We start from the raw sequence: 18,784 nt of genomic DNA on the forward strand, positions 1-18,784 counted from the left end.
TAATAGCCATATTATTAAGACATCACATTTAACTCATTTATCACAAGAAGCAAAATAAGAGCAAATGAATACAATCCTAGCTCATAAGCTTCAGCTCAGTATTCACAAGCCCTTATTCTCTGTACATAGTGCCAATCTGAATAAGTGTACAGTGACTTATATTATATTAAAAAATTATTATTTTTTAACCTGTAGCCCCTTTGGGGGGGCTTCCTAAAGGCTGTGGAGGGGGGTCTGCAAAGGTTCCCTCTCCCCCAGCTGGCCTCTAGGGCCTCACATGGACCATTTGAGCATGTGCAGTGGCCATTTTTTAAAATATTTTTTTTTAAAAAAATGGCCGCTGAAAACAAGATGGCCACCACACATGCTCAAATGGCCTCTGCGAGTTCTGGCATGGCCTAGGGCGTCACAGAGGCCATTTGAGCATGCACAGTGGCCATTTTGTTTTTGGTGGCCATTTTAAATTTTTTTAAAAAAATTTCAAGAATGGCACCCCCTTCAAGTGGCGCTCAGGGCACGTGCCCTGCCTGCCCTACCCTAGATATGCCCCTTACCTGGACTATCCATGCAGCAGAATGAGATTTAATCTTTAAGTGGCAGAATGGTCTATAGCACTTCAGACTGCAGGTGAAGCATCCTTATCCTACCTGCAGCCATAATAAATATACCACTTAAAAGTCCTATAGTCAGCAATACCACCTCATTCTGTAAGACCAGGACTGAGATCTCTGTATACGCCAGGCAGACTGGAGCCATTCCCTACCAGCAGATCTAACTGAAAGGAAATGCTCCAACCTGTCACGCTGCCGCAGGTAAGAAAATTCAAATGCACAAGTATATGATGGATGAGACCAAGCTTGGCTGAAGGGCACGTGAAGCAGATCTAGGTGGCCTAGTGGTCCACAAGTTATACATGAGCCAGCAGCAAGTTACAATTGCTAAAAATGCTAATGCAATCTTAGGCTTCATTAATAAAAGCACATGTATTAATATTAACTTCATTAACAGAAGCATAGGCAGATCACAAGAAGTATCATTCTACTCTATTCTGTGCTCATCAGATATCACTAGGAAAACTGTGGCCATCCATTTCAAATTAGCTTCCAAGAAGGCTATGAGGTTGAGACTGCCCTGGTGGGCCTGATGAATGATCTCTGATTGGGAATTGACAGAGGGAGCATGACTCTGTTGGCCCTTTTGGATCTCTTGGTGACTTTTGATACCATCGGCCATGGTATCCTGGGCTACCTGAGAGAGTTGGGACTGGGGGCACTGTTTTACAGTGTTTCCACTCCTATTTCTCAGGCAGATTTCAAATGGCGTTGCTTGCAGACTGTTGCTCTTCAGAGCAAGAACTTTTGTATGGAGTCCACCCGGGCTCCATACTCTCCAATGCTTTTTAACATCTACATGGAACCACTGGGAGAGATAGGAACATAGGAAGCTGCCATATACTGAATCAGACCATTGGTCTATCTAGCTCAGTACTGTCTTCACAGACTGGCAGATCATCAGGAGATTTGGAGCAGGGTATTATCAGTACTCAGATGACACCCACGGAACCAGAGTTGTTACCAGAACTGCCCCAAGGTGCTGACTACATACCTCAGCTATACTTTTTGCTTTAAGTGGGGAAATTAACTTGGCTTGGGGAGCAGTTTGCTTCCAGTATCAATTTAAGGATGTTTGGTGTATTTGGAAAGGATGAGAAGACATAAGTGAGGTTTAAAAACTTTATTAAAGGTAAAAATGGGGATTACAGAAGGCAAAAGGTTAGTTAGGCAAGGCAATTCAATAATTTGGCTGAGGTTCTAACTGAGTCTTGGTAAAGACTTGTAGTAATTTGGCTAGGGTTCTAAATCAGAGCTTGCTTAGAGGCTTGCATGGCAAAGTTCCTGGAGATCGGGGGAGGGAAGCAGAAAGAGAAGCAGAAGGAGAGCTTAGGGAGAGGCCAGAAGTTAGTATTACTGATCCTTCCTGAGCACATTCAGTGTGCAGTGGCCAGGCAGAAGTGCCTCCTCTTGAGTAAGTATAGGGTAGAAGAAGGGATAAAGAGCGAGGGGGAAGCAGCCAGAACTCGTCTGCCTGGGGTATTTATATCCAAAAACATGCCCTGGGGCAACTATGGATTTTTCCAGGCAATTCTCCCTCCCTGTGGGGTGGGAGAATCCATACAAAACAAAGGTGTCTACTGTGGGCTGGGCTTTAGGTGTGTCTTACCAAAACAACGGCAAGAGCAGCTATGCAAATGTGAACGTGGGCTAGTGAGATGGGTCTGTGTTTGTTTGCTTATCTCAAGCCTCTGGTGTCTTCCAGGTGCAAAGATACACTCCTATAGTTTGTATGAGTTGGTATAGGAGTATGAGGGACTCCTCCCTGGTCTTCACTAATCAATTCATTATGTGAATCAGCTGGGATCATTGCAATTTCTCTGTGCTTCTTTAAAATATTTCACTGTCATCCTGTGGGTTAGAGGATTCCTTCACAGAGTGATTTGCCTTCAGTGGGTCTGTATACCTTGGCTATACCTTGTTAGAGAGGGCTGGGCACGTCTGTTTCAGTCTTGTTGACTGCTTGACCTGAAGGCGAGCTGCCAACACAGTCTGTGCTATTGACCTGCTTTGATCCAAATCTTTTCGACTAGGCATGGCGACAAGTTCATGCCATGATCCAGAGTTGCTGAGGCATCTAATCGAGGGGTGCTTTTCAAGGCTACCCCAAAACATAGCTTAGTTGCAACACACTGGCCTGATTGTCTGTGTGGGCTGTCCTTCTGTCAAGAAGGAAGCCCACACAGCCAGCTCCCCTGCCTCTCTGCAGTCTCACTGGATGCAGAGAGGCAGCTCTCCCTGTCGTCCGGAAATGGATGGGAAAATAAGGGGAGGAGCATGGGACTGCAGGTCCATTGGACCCGCAATTCTGCATTACATCTCGACTGGGCCAATATCTGAAATATATATTTGATATATTTTCAGATATCCAGGCTTTTGGCTTTTAAATCAATGGAAGAGAGATTATTGCTCATAAACAAATACAACTGACAGACAGCTGGCTAAAAGCCTTCAACAGTGTGTAACTGTGGAACTGATCCTTGGAATGAATCTGATACAAGCATGTCCCTATTTTCAGCTGTGAAATGTTGAAGGGTATGCTATAATTTTACGCTATTCTATTTCCAAATATGACACCACAGCCTGGTAAACATCAACTGTATTATTTCAATTTAACAAGTTGACTTGAAAGCCTTGATACTCTTTAGCTGCTTCTAAGGAGCTCAGCGTGGTGTTGGGGGTTGGCCTGGTTTGATTCAAGTCCAAACCAGACCCAAACAGAACCAGGCATGTTCCCCGAACACCCTCCCCTGCTCGGCTGGAATTTGAGCTGGTTCGGGGGTTCTAAAGTGTTTTTTTAAAAATTAAAGCACTCACCACCTGTGGGGGCGCTGCCACAACCATGGGAGGGGGGGTCTCTGTTGGTTCCCCCTCCCCCCGCTGGCCTCCACCCAGGCTCAAAATGGCCTGGTTTGGATGATTTTCAGCCCATTCTGGGCCTCTTTGTGCTGGCAGTGGCCATTTTGGAGGCCACCGCACGTGTGCACTGGCCATGTGCATGAGCCTAGTCATGCAGATGGCCAGTGTGCCTGCATGGTGGCCTCCAAAATAGCCATCACCAGTGCAAAAAGGTCCAGAACAGGACGAAAACAGCTCGAACTGGACCATTGTGAGACTGGAGGGAAGCCGCTCCAAGGGCAGTGCCCCCTGGAGGCAGTGAGTGCTTAATTTTAAAACAACAACAACACACACACAAACATACACACACACATTCGAACCCTCAAACCGGTTCCCAAGCTGGTTCAGGTCAACCTTGAGCTGAACTGGACCTGCACCGGCTCAAGGTCAAGCTGGTTCGCACATCCCTAAGTGACATATATGCCCCCCCCCCACAGCCCACCTTCCAATTCTAACCTCACAATCAATGATCGGTGCTTCATCTGCCTAGTCCACCACAGAGGATGAGAACATATATGCACCATGAGTTTGCATGTCCTCCCTCCCTCTTGATACACTGCCCAAATTGCATGGGGAGGTTGTTCATCCTCATCACCCTTCTACATGCACTAGAAATATTCATTTAAACAAGCATTTCTAGCATGTGTACTATGAATACAAATATTTATATAGTGCTTTTTAACAAATGTTCTCAAAGTGGTTTGTACAGAAAAACAACCAAATAATAAATAAGATGGTGCCCTGTCCCCAAAGGCCTCATAATCTAAAAAGAAACCAAAAGGAGACACCAGTAACCATCTCCACTGGAATGAAGCTGCGCTGGGTTGGATAGGGACAGTTGCTCTCCCCTGCTCAAGTCAAGAGAACCACCGCTCTAAGAGGTGCCTCTTTGCTCAGTTAGCAGAGGTAACTGCTTTATAGCTGCTTCCCTCATACAAACAACAAAAACAAGTAGATTTAACTAAAAATTTATTCAGCAGCAACTCCATTCTCTGCTTGTCCTTTCACTTTCTTTTTCCTTTCTGACTCCACCCCTACCCTCTCTACAGGGTCCCCACTGGGACAACATCCAAACAACAAAACACAAAAGATAATTAGATAGAATACAACAATAACCCTCAATTGAGTGGGACAATTAGCTTTTGTGGGCCTGTGATTTGAATCAGGGCTGCAGTGTAGGTGGGAAAAGGTAGCCCCTCCCCACTGCCAGAGTCCTAATCCAGATCAGGGCACAGATGGTGATGAATAGGGTTGTGACCAATCCAAGGCAGAGACATGTTGATAGAGCTGTTGGATGTGTCTCTAGGAGGGGGTGTAGCCAAATTAATAAAAATATCAGCTACTACTTAGTAAAAGCAAAGCCACCTTAAGTGGCACAGTGGGGAAATGCTTGACTAACAAACAGAAGGTTGCTGGTTCAAATCCCCACTGGTACTATATTGGGCAGCAGCAAAATAGGAAGATGCTGAAAGACATCATCTCATGCTGCGCAGGAGAAGGCAATGATAAACCCCTCCTGTATTCTACCAAAGACAACCACAGGGCTCTGTGGTTGCCACTGAGTCAACACCAACTCAATGGCACACTTCATTTATTCAGCAACAGCTCCATTTTCTCCTTCTCCTTTCCCTCCCTTTCCCTTTCTGACTCCACCTCCACACTCTCTACAAGATCCCTCCTGGGACAAATGTCCAACAAACAAGCTGCAAAAGATTACTGGACCACAGAGAATCGACTTGATGGCATACTTCACCGGTACTTGAATGAAGTAAGGCAGAGACTGATGTTGGGCCTTCTGTAGCAGCTGGTAATCAGGGGTGTAGGCTGAATTGATTGGACTTTCCTGTTGCCACTCAAATTTAGCCAATAAGTTTGGCTCTGAGAGAAATTGGGGGTTTCTGAGGTAGATGTGTACTATATATGGCTTCTCAGGAGAGTGTTATAATTGAATAGCCCAATGTCTCTGGTTTGATTCCAGATAACAGCCTGGAGTACAGTCTCAGTTCAACCCTTTAGCCCAGTGGTGGGGAACCTTGGCCAAGGTTCCCCACCCCTGCTTTAGCCACTACACTAGCTCCTTCTACAGAGAGCTAGGGATGTGCAAACTGGTTTTAATTCAAACCGCTTCGGTTCGACAGTTCAAACTCAAACCAAACCAGGCACTGGTTTTGCCCTGCCAGTCCGAGTTCGAATCAAACCAGCCATGGTTTGAATTTAGGTCGCCGGTTTGAAGCTCCTAGAGTCCATTTCAGGTCTCTCCTCCATTCTGTGACACTTGTTTTGCTCAATTTGCCCACTTTGCATTGGCTGAGCTATTGATTCTGTGATTGGCCAGATGAGTCTGGCTCTCTGGTAGGCTGTGCACTGTGCCAGTGTTTGAGAGCTGGCACCCCATTGCCCAGGGGGAGTACAAAGGTGGGGGCTCCCAAAGGAAGGAGTTTCAAAACCTATTTAAACCCATGCCTCTGGCCTGGAAAATTCTCTCTGGCTGCAGTTGGTTCCAGCTTGGCACTGGCCTGTGTGCTCTCTGTAGCTGCTGGTGAGTCCTTGCAGTCTAGCTGTGCTGCTTTTGGGGTCCCATCCCCTGTGTTCCCTTCCTTGCCTTCTCTCTCTGCCCTGTCCTCCTCTGCTTTAAACCTTTTCCCATTCCCAGTCTGTGCTTCCCCCCCTGCTGCTGTCTCTCTGTCGCTCTCTGATTTATTTGTTTGGCTGGGGCCTGGGGCCTGGCCCTGTCAGCCCTCCCATCCTCCCCACCTGCATTGCCCTGCATCCCTCCCTTATCTTCTCCTGTGCTGCTTTTTGCTTTGGTTTTTTTTAAGTGCTTCTTTTGATTTTCCCCTGCATCCCATCCCAGTCCTCCATCTCACTTTGTTTGGCCAGGGCCTACTTGCTGGGGCCTGGGACTGCCATCCCTCCCCCTCACCGGCTGCATTGCCCTGCATCCCTCCCTTTTCTTCTCCTGTGCTGCTTTTAGCTTTGTTAATTTTTAAGTGCTTGTGTTGATTTTCCCCTGGCCTGCATCCCTCCCATCCCAGTCCTCCTCCTCACTTTTGTTTGGCCAGGGCCTACCTTACACAATTCATAAGATTGATTGCTGCTGTGTTGTAGTACTACTGGAACACTGTGTTCCCTCACCCTAATTAACTCTCTCAGAGTTCGAATCAGTTGGGTCAGTAGTACACAGCAGCAGCAACAATCTTATGAATGAACTAATGCATGTCTATGGAGAGGAGAGCTGGTCTTGTGGTAGCAAGCATGACTTGTCCCCATAGCTAAGCAGGGTCTGACCTGGTTGCATATGAATGGGAGACTTGATGTGTGAGCACTGCAAGATATTCCCCTCAGGGGATGAAGCCACTCTGGGAAGAGCTGAAGGTTTCAAGTTCCCTCCCTGGCTTCTCCAAGATAGGGCTGAGAGAGATTCCTTCCTGCAACCTTGGAGAAGCCACTGCCAGTCTGTGAAGACAATACTGAGCTAGATAGATCAATGGTCTGACTCAGTATATGGCAGTTTCCTATGTTCCTATGGAGCCCCAAAAATTAATTATTTAAAAATACATAAATACATAAATAAAGAATAATAATTCCTATCAGCTTGGGGGTGCCCTGGGGGAGTTGAGGTTGGCCCTGCCATGCCCCCAGACCCACTTTGGGGTGCCCTGGCACCCCCCAAAGGGGTGGAGTGGGGTTGCCACAAATCCCCTTTATTCTTTATGGGAAAAATATCTTCAAAAATTCACCAATAATCAGGAAAGTGTCCAATTGCCTTGGTGTTCAGTAGGTGGTAGGCACCCACTTTTGTGCTCATAATGCTCTACATAGGCTATAATGGGCCAGCTCATCCCCATTATAGCCCATGGTGAACCTTCCAAAACCAGTTCAAACTGTATTTGAATTCGAACCGAACCAAAGGGGGGGTTTCAAGCAAAACGAAAATCAAACCACCCCACACCAGCTCAGAGCCAGTTCGAATTCGAACCGAACTGGGCAAAACAGTTTTGTGCACATCCCTACAGAGAGCTACAGTCAGTCTCTTCCTGTTGAGTGCATCTGTATAATGTCTGTGTTTTCAAACAGCCGCTAGACTCGTGCTCCATTTACAGATGCACACTTTGAAAATCCTAACAGTACAACTCAGAAACATAATGTGGAGAGAGAACCCCTATCTCAGACCAGAACTGTGGCTCTGAGAAACCATTGCAATGTTAAGCATAGGGAGGGGAGAGAAGCCGTGTTCCTCCACCCTCCCCAAACAGCAGCCATTAGTTCTCCAAGGCCAAAGGGCAATACTTCTCTGTCATGTCATACAGAACTGAAGCCATTTCTCCCACAACTGTATTGTACCTTGTTGTGCAGGCACTGCAGCTTAAATTGAAAAATATTATTTACATACTGCCTTTGAGGAATAGCCCGGGTTGAACAACCTCCATAGCAATCACAGTGCAGCAAAGGACTTCTAATACATTGGATGAAAATGCCAGAGTATCTGAGCACTGAAAAGATTGCTATGCCGTGAGAGATATTAAAGACTCCTTTTACAAAGACCACATAGGTCTTTTGTGCAGTGCCATCCATTTCTGAATGGAGTGGCCATAAAAACTTAATAGAAGAGATGATCATGGCAGCCCAAAGGCAAAAGGACTGAAGCCGAGGTCTTGCAGTGCTTCATTTATGTGCCTTTCCACTCTGGTAGAAGGAAGCAAGGTGTGCTGTTCCTGATTAGAGTCACAGGCAGAGAGGATGTCTTGTTAAACTGAATGAAGTTTGAAGTCGGTGCTGGTAGGCCGTTTCAGATTTCTGGGAATGTATTGGAGAGCATAAGATTCAGCAAAGTCCAAACACTGACTCTTACCTTCAAGGTTAAATGGTGAAAATGAGTGGCTGACATCTTGGCTAAGGCAGCATCTGTGCAGCAGAATGGTGTCCAGCTGCTGCAGCAGCATCCCCCCCCCCTTTTGGACATGTGGATACTTGTCAAACTCCCCTCTCCCTGGAAGCTCTTTGCACTGGACTTATGCCCCGAGGGATGTGCAAAAATCACTGCGTGCACGAGCACTCACACTTATTTTCTTAGGCAGGAGACTCTGGCAACTATTTTTCAATACCCATGATAGCCAAGTCCCTTAATCAGTCATATGTCATGCAATTCGGAAATCTGGCCAAATTCTTAACATATACCAGTTGACATACTGCACGTATTAGGAAACAATACAAATGTGGTGCAACATAACATTTGCACAGTTGTGCAAGAGTGCTGTTCAAGCACGAGAATAGAGCAGTTGCACGCCAGTGCAGCCACTAAATATAATGCCTGAACTGTTGCATAACTCCATTTGCACAATTTTTGCACATATCAACACACACTTGTGCACCTGTGCAAATGTTACATTCCACTGCATGCATAATGTTGCACAGTATGCCAGCCAGAGTCTTTTTGATTATGCCAAGACTCTACTTTCCAGGCTAGTTTTCTCTTCCTGTGGCTAGAAAGACTGGGATGGGGAGAGAGGTCAGTAGCAGGTCTCTCCAAGGCCATTTCATGGCCAGGAAGGAAGCTCCTACCTTCTTGATGGCACTGGCACCTGCTGCTTGTTCTGGGGTAGAGGAATGAGTGAATGTTATTTAAAGAACAAAGGCCCTGTACAAATTAATTCTAGCTCTAAGATCATAATATACTATGATTGTGTTGTCTGACATTTTGCTGTAATGCTCCAATCTGATGAACGGGGGAGTGAAAGGGGAAATAGGAAATATTGGGGGTGGAGGGTGAGGGCTTGGAGCCATCTCTTGTCCAGGCCTGTACATATGGTGTAATGTCATGCCACTACAGGAAAAGCACAGAATGTGGTGCTGTTGGCATAATTCATCTTACTGAGAATCTGAGTTTCTTGTTTCTATCCAAAAAGAAAGAAAGAAAGGCCAGGTTTCTGGCTGTTATGGATGCAAAGATATGCTTGAAAGTCAACCAATCAATCCCCGATGGAACATTTGAAGCCAGAAAGGTGGCCAAATAAGTGTTCCAGTAGCCTTCAGTACACTGTGTAGCTATTTTCTCTCTAGGTAAGTACCAGTGCCTGTACTTGATGAAAAAGAGATGTGGAGGTTTCAAGATGAGTGGAAGAAATCACCAGCGTATTGTTGGCAAAAACAGTAGCCCAAGAGAAACCTGTTTCAAACAGTTCTATCTTGCTGTGATAAGTATCATTGGACAGTTAGTGCTATGTTTTGAACAATGGTGTTGAAATATGCCAGGAAGTGTCATGAGACCAATGTGGATGTCTACCTTCACTCTGAATGCTTTTTTAAAAGCCTACTTTCCACTAAGCTTATGAGATCACCGGACAGAGTGAGTGCGTGTGTGTGTGTGTGTCCCATCAACTTCGCAATGCCTCAACCAATTTGAACAAAATTGGGTACAGTTGTACGGACACATAGGGAAACCTCAATGGCGTAGTTTTTTGTGGTATCTGGTGGGCCCCTGTGTGAAACAGGATGCTGGACTATATAGGCCTTGGGTCTGATCTAGCATGTCTTTTCTTCTGTTCTTATGATGTCATCCATTCCAATTCAAGACGGCAGACACATAAAAGTGAGGCACAAGTGGGCTAACTTGTGAACCACCTAACCGATTTGAACCAAATGTGCTACAGCTGCAGAGACACATAGGGATACCTCAATGGCATAGTTTGTGATGATGTCATCCACCCCAATTCAAAATGGCAAATACATGAACATTTGATGTGCAAGTGGGCTGAACTGTGAACTGTCTAACCAATTTGAACCAAATTTGGTACAGTTGCAGTGAGTGACACACAGGGATACCTCAATGGCATAGTTTGTGATGATATTATCCACCCTGATTCAAGATGGCAGATGCATAAAAATTTATTTATTTATTTATTTTATTTATATAGCGCCCTTCCAAAAATGGCTCAGGACAGTTTTGAGGTACAAGTGGGCTAACTGGTGGACCGTCTAACTGATTGGAATAAAATTTGGTACAATTATAGTGAGTGATACATAGAGACACTTCAATGGTGTAGTTTGTAAGGATGTCATCCACCCAATCCAAGATGGCAGATGCATGAAGGTGCAAGAGGGCTAACTTGTGCATCGCCTAACCAATTTGAACCAAATTTGCTACAGGTGTAGGGACACATAGGGATCGCTCAAGGGTGTAGTTTGTAATTATGTCTTCCACCCTGATTCAAGATGGCAGACACATGAAGGTTTGAGGTGCAAGTGGGAACCAATTTGGACCAAATTTGGTACAGTTGTAGGGACACATAGGGACACCTCATAGTTTGTGATGATGTCATCCACCCCAATTCAGGATGACAGATGCATGAATATTTGAGGTGCAACTGGGCTAACTTGTGAACTGTTTAACCAATTTGCACCAAATTTAGTCCAATTGTAGTGGTAGTGAAAGGAAAATAGACAGATTAGTTCTTACTAGAACAACTTATTTAAGTTTAAAAGGTGATTGTCTACAAGTGTAAAGTGTCTCTTGACATTTTACAGTGTGTCTTTACATTTTGTTCCCTGCCGCCTGCCCACCCACCCAACATGAGAATAGCCTCAATGTCTGGTCAACTGAGCCAGGCTTGTACTTTTTAAAAAATCTTGTATAGAGACTTAAAAAGTACTTGTACTTTTTTAAAGTCTTGTATAGAGCATGAGAATTGTTTGATAATAGCACAACCTCTGTAAAGCTAACTACACAGTAGATCCTCCCATGAAACCCTTTCCATGGCAGAGATGAGATATCATTAAAAGCCAGCAAACTCTCAGTTATTGGATTTATTATTACATTTTTAATCACCCATGAACCTGCCACCCATGAACCATCAGTCTGTCTAGGCCAGTAGTGACTGGCATCAGCTTTCCAGGGTTTTAGGCATGGACTAGATGGACCAATGGTCTGAATCTGTATAAGGCAGTTTCCTATGTACCTATGTGTCTCTCCTAACTCTACCTGGAGATGCCAGAGGCTGAACCTGGGATCTTCTGTATGCAAAGCAGGTGCTCTACCCTTGAGTTACAATCTTATTCTTAGTTAAATTCCTTAACCAGTATAGGCAGTGTTGTGTGAATTTCCTACTTGTGGCAACAGAATGTCTTGGTCCATCCATGACAGAACATCCTCAGAGTCTTGTCAACAGTGATGGCCAACACAGCATATCATAGTCTTCCTGAACAGCCTAATATCAAAATAAACATATTTGAAATAAAAAAGAATGGACATATTTTCTTAATATAGCTTGTGTGGGTGAGAGTGCGGGTGGGTGTGAGGGGATAGTGGGAGTCTATCCAAGATAAATAGGGAAAGCATCAGATATTTCTGCAAAATGACACCACTCTTATCTCAATTGCTCTATCTGGACCAGGGAACAGCTGGATGAAGGAAAAAGGGGGTAAAGTCTGGCCTGGAAACACCGACAGGAAGGGGTGGTTTCCTTCTTTTCCTGGCTTGCAGGCTTCCCAGATGCACCTGATTGGATGCTGCACAAAGCAGGATACTGGACTTGTTCGATTTTGGTATAATCCAACAGAGCTGTTCTTATGTTCTTAAACTGCTATCTGAAGAAACTACTTCAATGGCTTCATCAGAAGGCTGTTCCAATTTAGCTATTGCAATTATGACCACTTTACCTCACTACATTTAGCTGGTGCCTGTCAATTGATAGTCAATTCATCGAGCTATTTTCTGTCCAGTAAGTACCAGTGCCTGTACTTGATGAAAAAGAGATGTGAAGGTTTCAATATGAGTGGAAGAAATCACCAACATATTGTTGGCAACAACAGTAGCCCTAGAGAAACCAGTTTCATGCAATTCTATCTTGCCATGATAAGTATCATTGGACAGTTAGTGCTATGTTTTGAACAATAGTGTTGAAATATGCCAGGAAATGTCATGAGACCAATGTGGATGTCTGCCTTCTCTCTGAATGCTTTTTAAAAAAAAATTAAAAAGGTGATTGTCTACAAGTGTAAAGTATGTCTAATATTTTTCACCCTCTGCAACATCCTCTAAGATTCAGTGTGGAGTTCAATATGTCATAAGGCTTCAGAAGTTAGCCTTCCACTGACCACCAGCTTTCAGCAGCAGAAGAGGGAAATTCCCATCCTCCATATTCCATTACTGCTCTTCCCACCAAAAGATCTTTACCTGACAGTAGCTAAGAGAGTGGCTGCATTTGCACGTAATGCATTATGTTACATGCAACCCTCAATGGAACCGTAGTTCTGCTCGCTACCCATTCCCTGCTCACCTGTCTGAATTCGAACGTAACAGAGAGCAGGGAGGCTGCAGTCAGCAGGACAACAAAGAGGAGGGGGAACTAACTGTGTGGGCTTCCTTCTTGCATGAAGGACGGCCCACACAACCAATCATGGCCAGAGGGAAGGAGGAACTCCAGCCAGAGGAAACATAGCCTGTGGTTCCAAATTCAGACCTAATACAAACTGCATTTAACCTTGGGTTGGGGCGACGAAACTCACTGCAACCCAAGGGTTCAGTTTAGAGTTAAAAAAATAAAACCACAGATTGGTCACCTCTGTCCCCTTGAAATTCATTTCTGTGTTGCGTGTGAATGCAGAAAGTGACCAAATCCAGTTCTCCAGACTTCCATTAAGAATAATCTTCCATACAAGGATTCTAATGTTTGGCCTGATTTTGTACTGACATACTAGAACTATACAATGGACAATGGTATGTTGCTAGTTGCCCTCAGTATGCCAATTGATCTGATGATTTTTTTTCATGTATATTTTAAACCCCTATCTTTACTTTCAGAATTTTGCACTGAAACGTGAATTATGCCTTTTCTATATAATTAAATAAATAAATGATAGAAGAGGGGTAGGAAATATTGGCACTCCAGCTGTTGCTGAACTACAACTCTGAGGAAATGAGATTGAGATGTAGATAGTTGAAATGTAAACAATGAAATGTAAATAGTCTGGATATGAAGGGGTTAAAGCCCAGTAGCTGAGTCTGGGGAGCCCTTGGTGGGAGACAGAAAAACAGAACATTTAGAATTCTATTAGAAATGATAGTTGGAACTTAAAAAACACACAGAGAGGTTGTCTGAATTACAGCTTCGGAGTAGGCTGGGTATAGAAAGAACCTCGTTTTGTTCAGTGAAGTAAATATAAAAGTTTGAGAGACAGCCCAGGGAGAAGGCTGGGAGAAAAGAGAACCAAGTGGGGCTCAGAGTAAAAGGTTTTAAGAGGATCCATTATATTTCATTCATTCATTCATTTATCAAATTTATATCCCGCCCAAACATGCGTATATGGGCTTGGGAGGAAACAATTATAAAACCAAGTCTCATGAAGTACACTTAAACATTCTGTAATTAGGGATGTGCGTGAATGGTTTGGGCAGCCACCAGCACAATGGAGAGCGGTTCCCTTAAGAAGCAAGTAAGCAGCTCCTTTCCCTGCCACTTTTTTGGCAGTGGCACCTGCTCTCCAAAAGACCACATGGGGCTGTGGCACTGTTCCTTGCAGCCTCCACAGGGGATCAGCACTTCTTTACAGTAAAAGCTTTAAAGAAACCATAGTACATGGTTTTTAACATCTACAAACTGCTGGGTCACGTCATCAGATTAGGTGCTGAGTGTTATCAATATGCTGATGACACCTAAATCTATTTCTCCTTCTAATCAGTATCAGGAAATGGCATTAGCCCCTTATATGCCTGCCTACATGCAGTAATGGGCTGGATGAGGGATAATAAACTGAAGCTGAATCCAAGCAAGATGGAAGTGCTCATTGTTGGGGATCATAATCTCCAAGACGAGATATAACTTCCTGTTCTGGACAAGTTTACACTCCCCCAGAACGAACAGATTCATAGCTTGGGAATGCTCTTGGACCCGGGTCTCACCTGAGTGCCTCAGGTTGAGGCTGCGGCCAGGAATGCTTTTTACCAGCTGCGATTTATTCAACAACTCTGCCTGATCCTTGAGGAGAATGACTTGAAAACAGTGGTGCACCAGCTGGTAACTTCCAGTTTGGACTTCTGCAATGCATGCTATGTAGGGCTACTTTTGTATGTAGTCAAGAAATTTCAAAATGCTGCAGCCAGATTGGTCTCTGGGGTATTCTAGAGAGACCACATTTTGCCTGTTCTTAAACAGTTGCACTGGCTGCCAATATGTTTCTGGGCAAAGTACAAAGTGCTGTTTATTGCCTTTAAAGCCCTGAATGGCTTAGGTCTGGGTTAACTGAGAGAGCGCCTTTCTCTACAAGATCCGTATTGCTCATTAAGATCATCAGGAGGGGTCCATCTTTGAGTACCACCAGTGACCTGGGATTGGGTCTTCTCAGTTGTCACCCCTAGGTTGTGGAATGCACTTCCTGTGGATATGAGAGGATTATCTTACTTGGAGGCCTTCAAGAGAGCTGTAAAGACCGATCTTTTTAGACTGACTTTTAATTATATCTACTTTTTAATTTTGATTTTTATCTGGTTTAAATTGTTTTATTATGTGTTTTTTATTTTAATGTAAACCACCCTAAGCCACTTTAGGAAGGGTGGTATGTAAATTGAATCAAATAAACACACACACACACACACACACAATCTCCCCCCTCTAGTCACAAACTCCCATCCTCAACAAATTATGGCTGGGCATGATGGGAGTTGTAGTTCAACAACATCTGAAGCACCACGGTTGCATACTCCTGTCAGATAGAAGATTCTTTAGCTTATAAGGTCATTCTCACAACCAGCCCTACCTCGCTAAGGCAGTGCAGTCTAGGTAAGGCTGATCATGAGAACCACTGAGATTGCTTCTAATCCCAGCACTCCACCCTGGGGTTGCTTGGGTTTGAGACCCATATGCACCTCCTACCTCACTGCCTGCTTGTGTGGGCAAATTGGCTGCCAGAAGCTTTGGGGGGGTTGCCAGCAGCCATACTTAACATAGAGACTGGGGGAAGGAGCATACTATTTTTTCCCCTGACTGCAGCAAATCACCTCTTCTTGCTATGCATGCTGCTTTAGCAAAGACTTCACTAATGCCAACTAATTTCCAGGGGTCAAGGCTTCAACACTCTGTATAACTCTTTGTTCCTGACTAGTGGAAGCTGAATGTTATGCAAAATAACAGAATAGAGGCAAACTTGGTTAAGACTGCAATCCTGCACACACTTACTTGAGAGTGAGCTCCATTAAACTCAGTGAGACTTACTGTGAGTTACATATTTCATAAAGGAAAGGAAAGGTTGTGCTGTTGAGTCAGTGTTAACTCCTGGCGACCACAGAGCCATGTGGTTTTCTTGGTAGAATACAGGAGTGGTTTACCATTGCCTCCTCTTGCACAGTATGAAATGATGAGACACTCTGGGATGTGATAGAGGCATCCCACTCTCCTACTGATGGCACTTCTGCTGTCATGGAGAATGAGGGTCTCAGGGAAAGAGGACATCGATCTGAGGAAGAGGGGAACACTCCCTTAGCAAGGACCCCTTCCTTGAGTGATACGCCCATATCCTCTCGCACAGAGGATACTCCTCCAGGGGGTGGGGGCCTCTTAGTAGTGGTAATTCAATCATTAGGGGCACAGAGAGATGGGTCTGCGACCTGTGTGTAGACTGCACAGTTACTTGCCTGCCTGGTGCGAAGGTTGTGGACTTCACGCTGCATCTAGGTAGGCTGTTGGGCAGTGCTGGGGAGGAGTCAGCTGTTGTGGTGCACGTTGGCACCAACGATGTTGGGAAATGCAGCCGGGAGGTCCTGAAAGCTAAATTTAGGCTGTAGCTAGCATCCTGAAGTCCAGGACCCCCAAGGTAGCATTCTCTGAAGTGCTACCTGTTCCACACACAGGGACAGCGAGACAGACATTGCTAAGGGATCTCAATGAGTGGATGAGACAGTGGTGCCAGGAGGAGGGGTTTAGATTCATTAGGCACTGCGATACATTTTGAAGGAAGCGAAGCCTGTACAAAAAAGGACAGGCTCCACTTGAACCCAAATGAAACCAGACTGCTGGCACTAAAAATCAAGAAGGTCACAGAGCAGCTTTTAAAATGACATCTAGGGGATTGCCAGCAGGAACAGGGTGGTATCTGTTTTGGCTGGCAAAATCCCCTAAGGTGTGAGGGTGAACATGTTTTGGATAAAACAGAAGGGGACAGAGTAGAGCCAGGAGCTGAACAGAAGGAAACACAGGACAGCTTGCCAAATAGGTCTAATGATGGTAAGGGGGATAGCACACACCAACACCAGGTGAAGGACCTGGCATATAGGTGTCTATATAACAATCCCAGAAGCCTCTGAGCCAAGATAGGTGAGCTGGAGTACTTGGTTACTAATGAAAACATAGATATAGTGGGTGTAACAGTAACCTGGTGGAATGGTGAGAACCAGTGGGACATGATTATTCCTGGATTTAAACTCTATAGAAGGCACAGAGAGGGGAGGACTGGGGGAGGAGTGGCACTGTATCTCAAAGAAAGGATAGATTCCAACAAGCTAGAAAACCTAGGTGGACCAGAGTCCTCCATAGAATCATTATAGGTAACATTATGAGGACTGAAAGGAAATGTGCTACTAGGGACATGCTATTGCCCTCCGGATCAAAGCACCGAGTGACCTGGAGTTGGAGAAACAGATAAGAGAGGCATCAAAGAGAGACAGGGCAGTAGTAATGGGTGACTTCAACTATCCATCATAGACTGGGTAAATTCACATTCAGGTAATGACAGAGAGTCCAAATTTCTAGATGTGCTAAATGACAGTGCCTTAGAACAGTTAGTCGTGGAACCAACCAGAGAGATGGCGACTTTGGATTTAATCCTGTGTGGTGCCCAGGACCTGGTGCAAGATGCCAGAGTTGCAGAACCACTGGGCAGCAGTGACCATAGTGTGATCCAATTCAGCATATATGCGAGTGGAGAATTGTCAAGGAAGTCCAACACAGATGCGTTGGACTTCAGAGGAAGAAACTTCTCAAAAATGAGGGGCTGGTAAGAAGGAAGTTGAAAGGGAAAGTTAGGAGTGTCAAATCACTCCAGAAAGCATAGAACTCATGTAAAACCACAGTACTAGAAGCTCAGTTGGAATGTGTACCAGGAAGGAGGAAAGGTACCACCAAGTTCAGGAGGATGCCAGCATGGCTAACAAGTAGAGTCAGGGAAGCTATAAAAGAGGAGACTTCCTTCAGAAAATGGAAGTCCTGCCCAAATGAAGAGAACAGGAAGGAACATAAACTCTGGCAAAAGAAATGCAAGGATGCATTAAGGGATGCAAAGAGAGTTTTTTATTATTATTTCTTGTTTGCAGAGTCAAACAGGTGTTATTCATTGGTTTGTTTTATCCAGACATCGAGGCCTTCCCAAGCCCCTTGGGATGCCAGAATTTTGTTATCAATATTGTTGTTATAGGTATCGCCACAAAATGTAGGCTGTTCCCAGTAAAGTTGTTTTTTGTAGTTGGCTGATGATGATTTCTGTGGGACAAATGGATAGTTTTCACAATGGTTAGAGGTAGGAGGTGGGGTCCCCCAGGGATCAGTACTGGGACCAGTGCTCTTTAACTTGTTCATAAACGATCTAGAAGTTGGGGTGACCAGTGAAGTGACCAAATTTGCAGATGACACTAAACTATTTAGGGTAGTGAAATCCACAACCGATTGTGAGGAACTACAAAAAGATCTCTCCAAACTGGGGGACTGGGCAACAAAATAGCAAATGCGTTTCAATGTAAGCAAGTGTAAAGTGATGCACATTGGGGCAAAAACCACCAACTTCACATATACACTGATGGGATCTGAGCTGTCAGTGACTGACCAGGATTGAGATCTTGGGGTCGTAGTGGACAGCTCATTGAAAGTGTCATCTCAATGCGTGGCAGCTGTGAAAAAAGCTAATTCCATGCTAGGAATCATTAGAAGGGGGATTGAAAATAAAAATGCTAATATTATAACGCCCTTATACAAATCTATGGTGCAGCCACATCTGGAGTATTGAGTACAGCTTTGGTCATCGTATCTTAAGAAGGATATTGTAGAACTGGAAAAGGTGCAGAAGAGGGCAACCGAAATGATTAGGGGCCTGGAGCACCTTCTTTATGAGGCGAGGCTACAGTATCTGGGGCTCTTTACCTTGGAACTAAGGACTAAGGGGAGACCTGATCAAAGGACTAAGGGGAGACCTGATCAAAGTGTATAGAATTATACATGAAGTGGAGAGGGTAGACAGAGAGACATTTTTCTCCCTCTCTCACACCACTAGAACCAGGGGTCACCCCATGAAACTGA

General features: G+C 44.7%; 1 protein-coding gene and 1 long non-coding RNA gene across 6 annotated transcripts in view; one reads left to right on the plus strand and one right to left on the minus strand.

Annotated features, from left to right (window-relative positions):
- The window catches only part of ERICH1 (glutamate rich 1), a 204,651-nt gene that overhangs the window by 32,080 nt on the left and 153,787 nt on the right, over positions 1-18,784 (minus strand). The window lies entirely within an intron of this gene.
- Positions 6,003-18,784, plus strand: part of LOC128340689 (uncharacterized) — a 35,424-nt gene continuing 22,642 nt past the window's right edge. Inside the window, exon 1 of the long non-coding RNA XR_008313889.1 lies at positions 6,003-6,048. This is a non-coding gene — a long non-coding RNA (uncharacterized LOC128340689). The remainder of the gene's footprint in view (positions 6,049-18,784) is intronic.

Source organism: Hemicordylus capensis, chromosome 1 (genome assembly GCF_027244095.1).
Source record: "Hemicordylus capensis ecotype Gifberg chromosome 1, rHemCap1.1.pri, whole genome shotgun sequence".
NCBI classification, from domain to species: Eukaryota; Metazoa; Chordata; class Lepidosauria; order Squamata; family Cordylidae; genus Hemicordylus; species Hemicordylus capensis.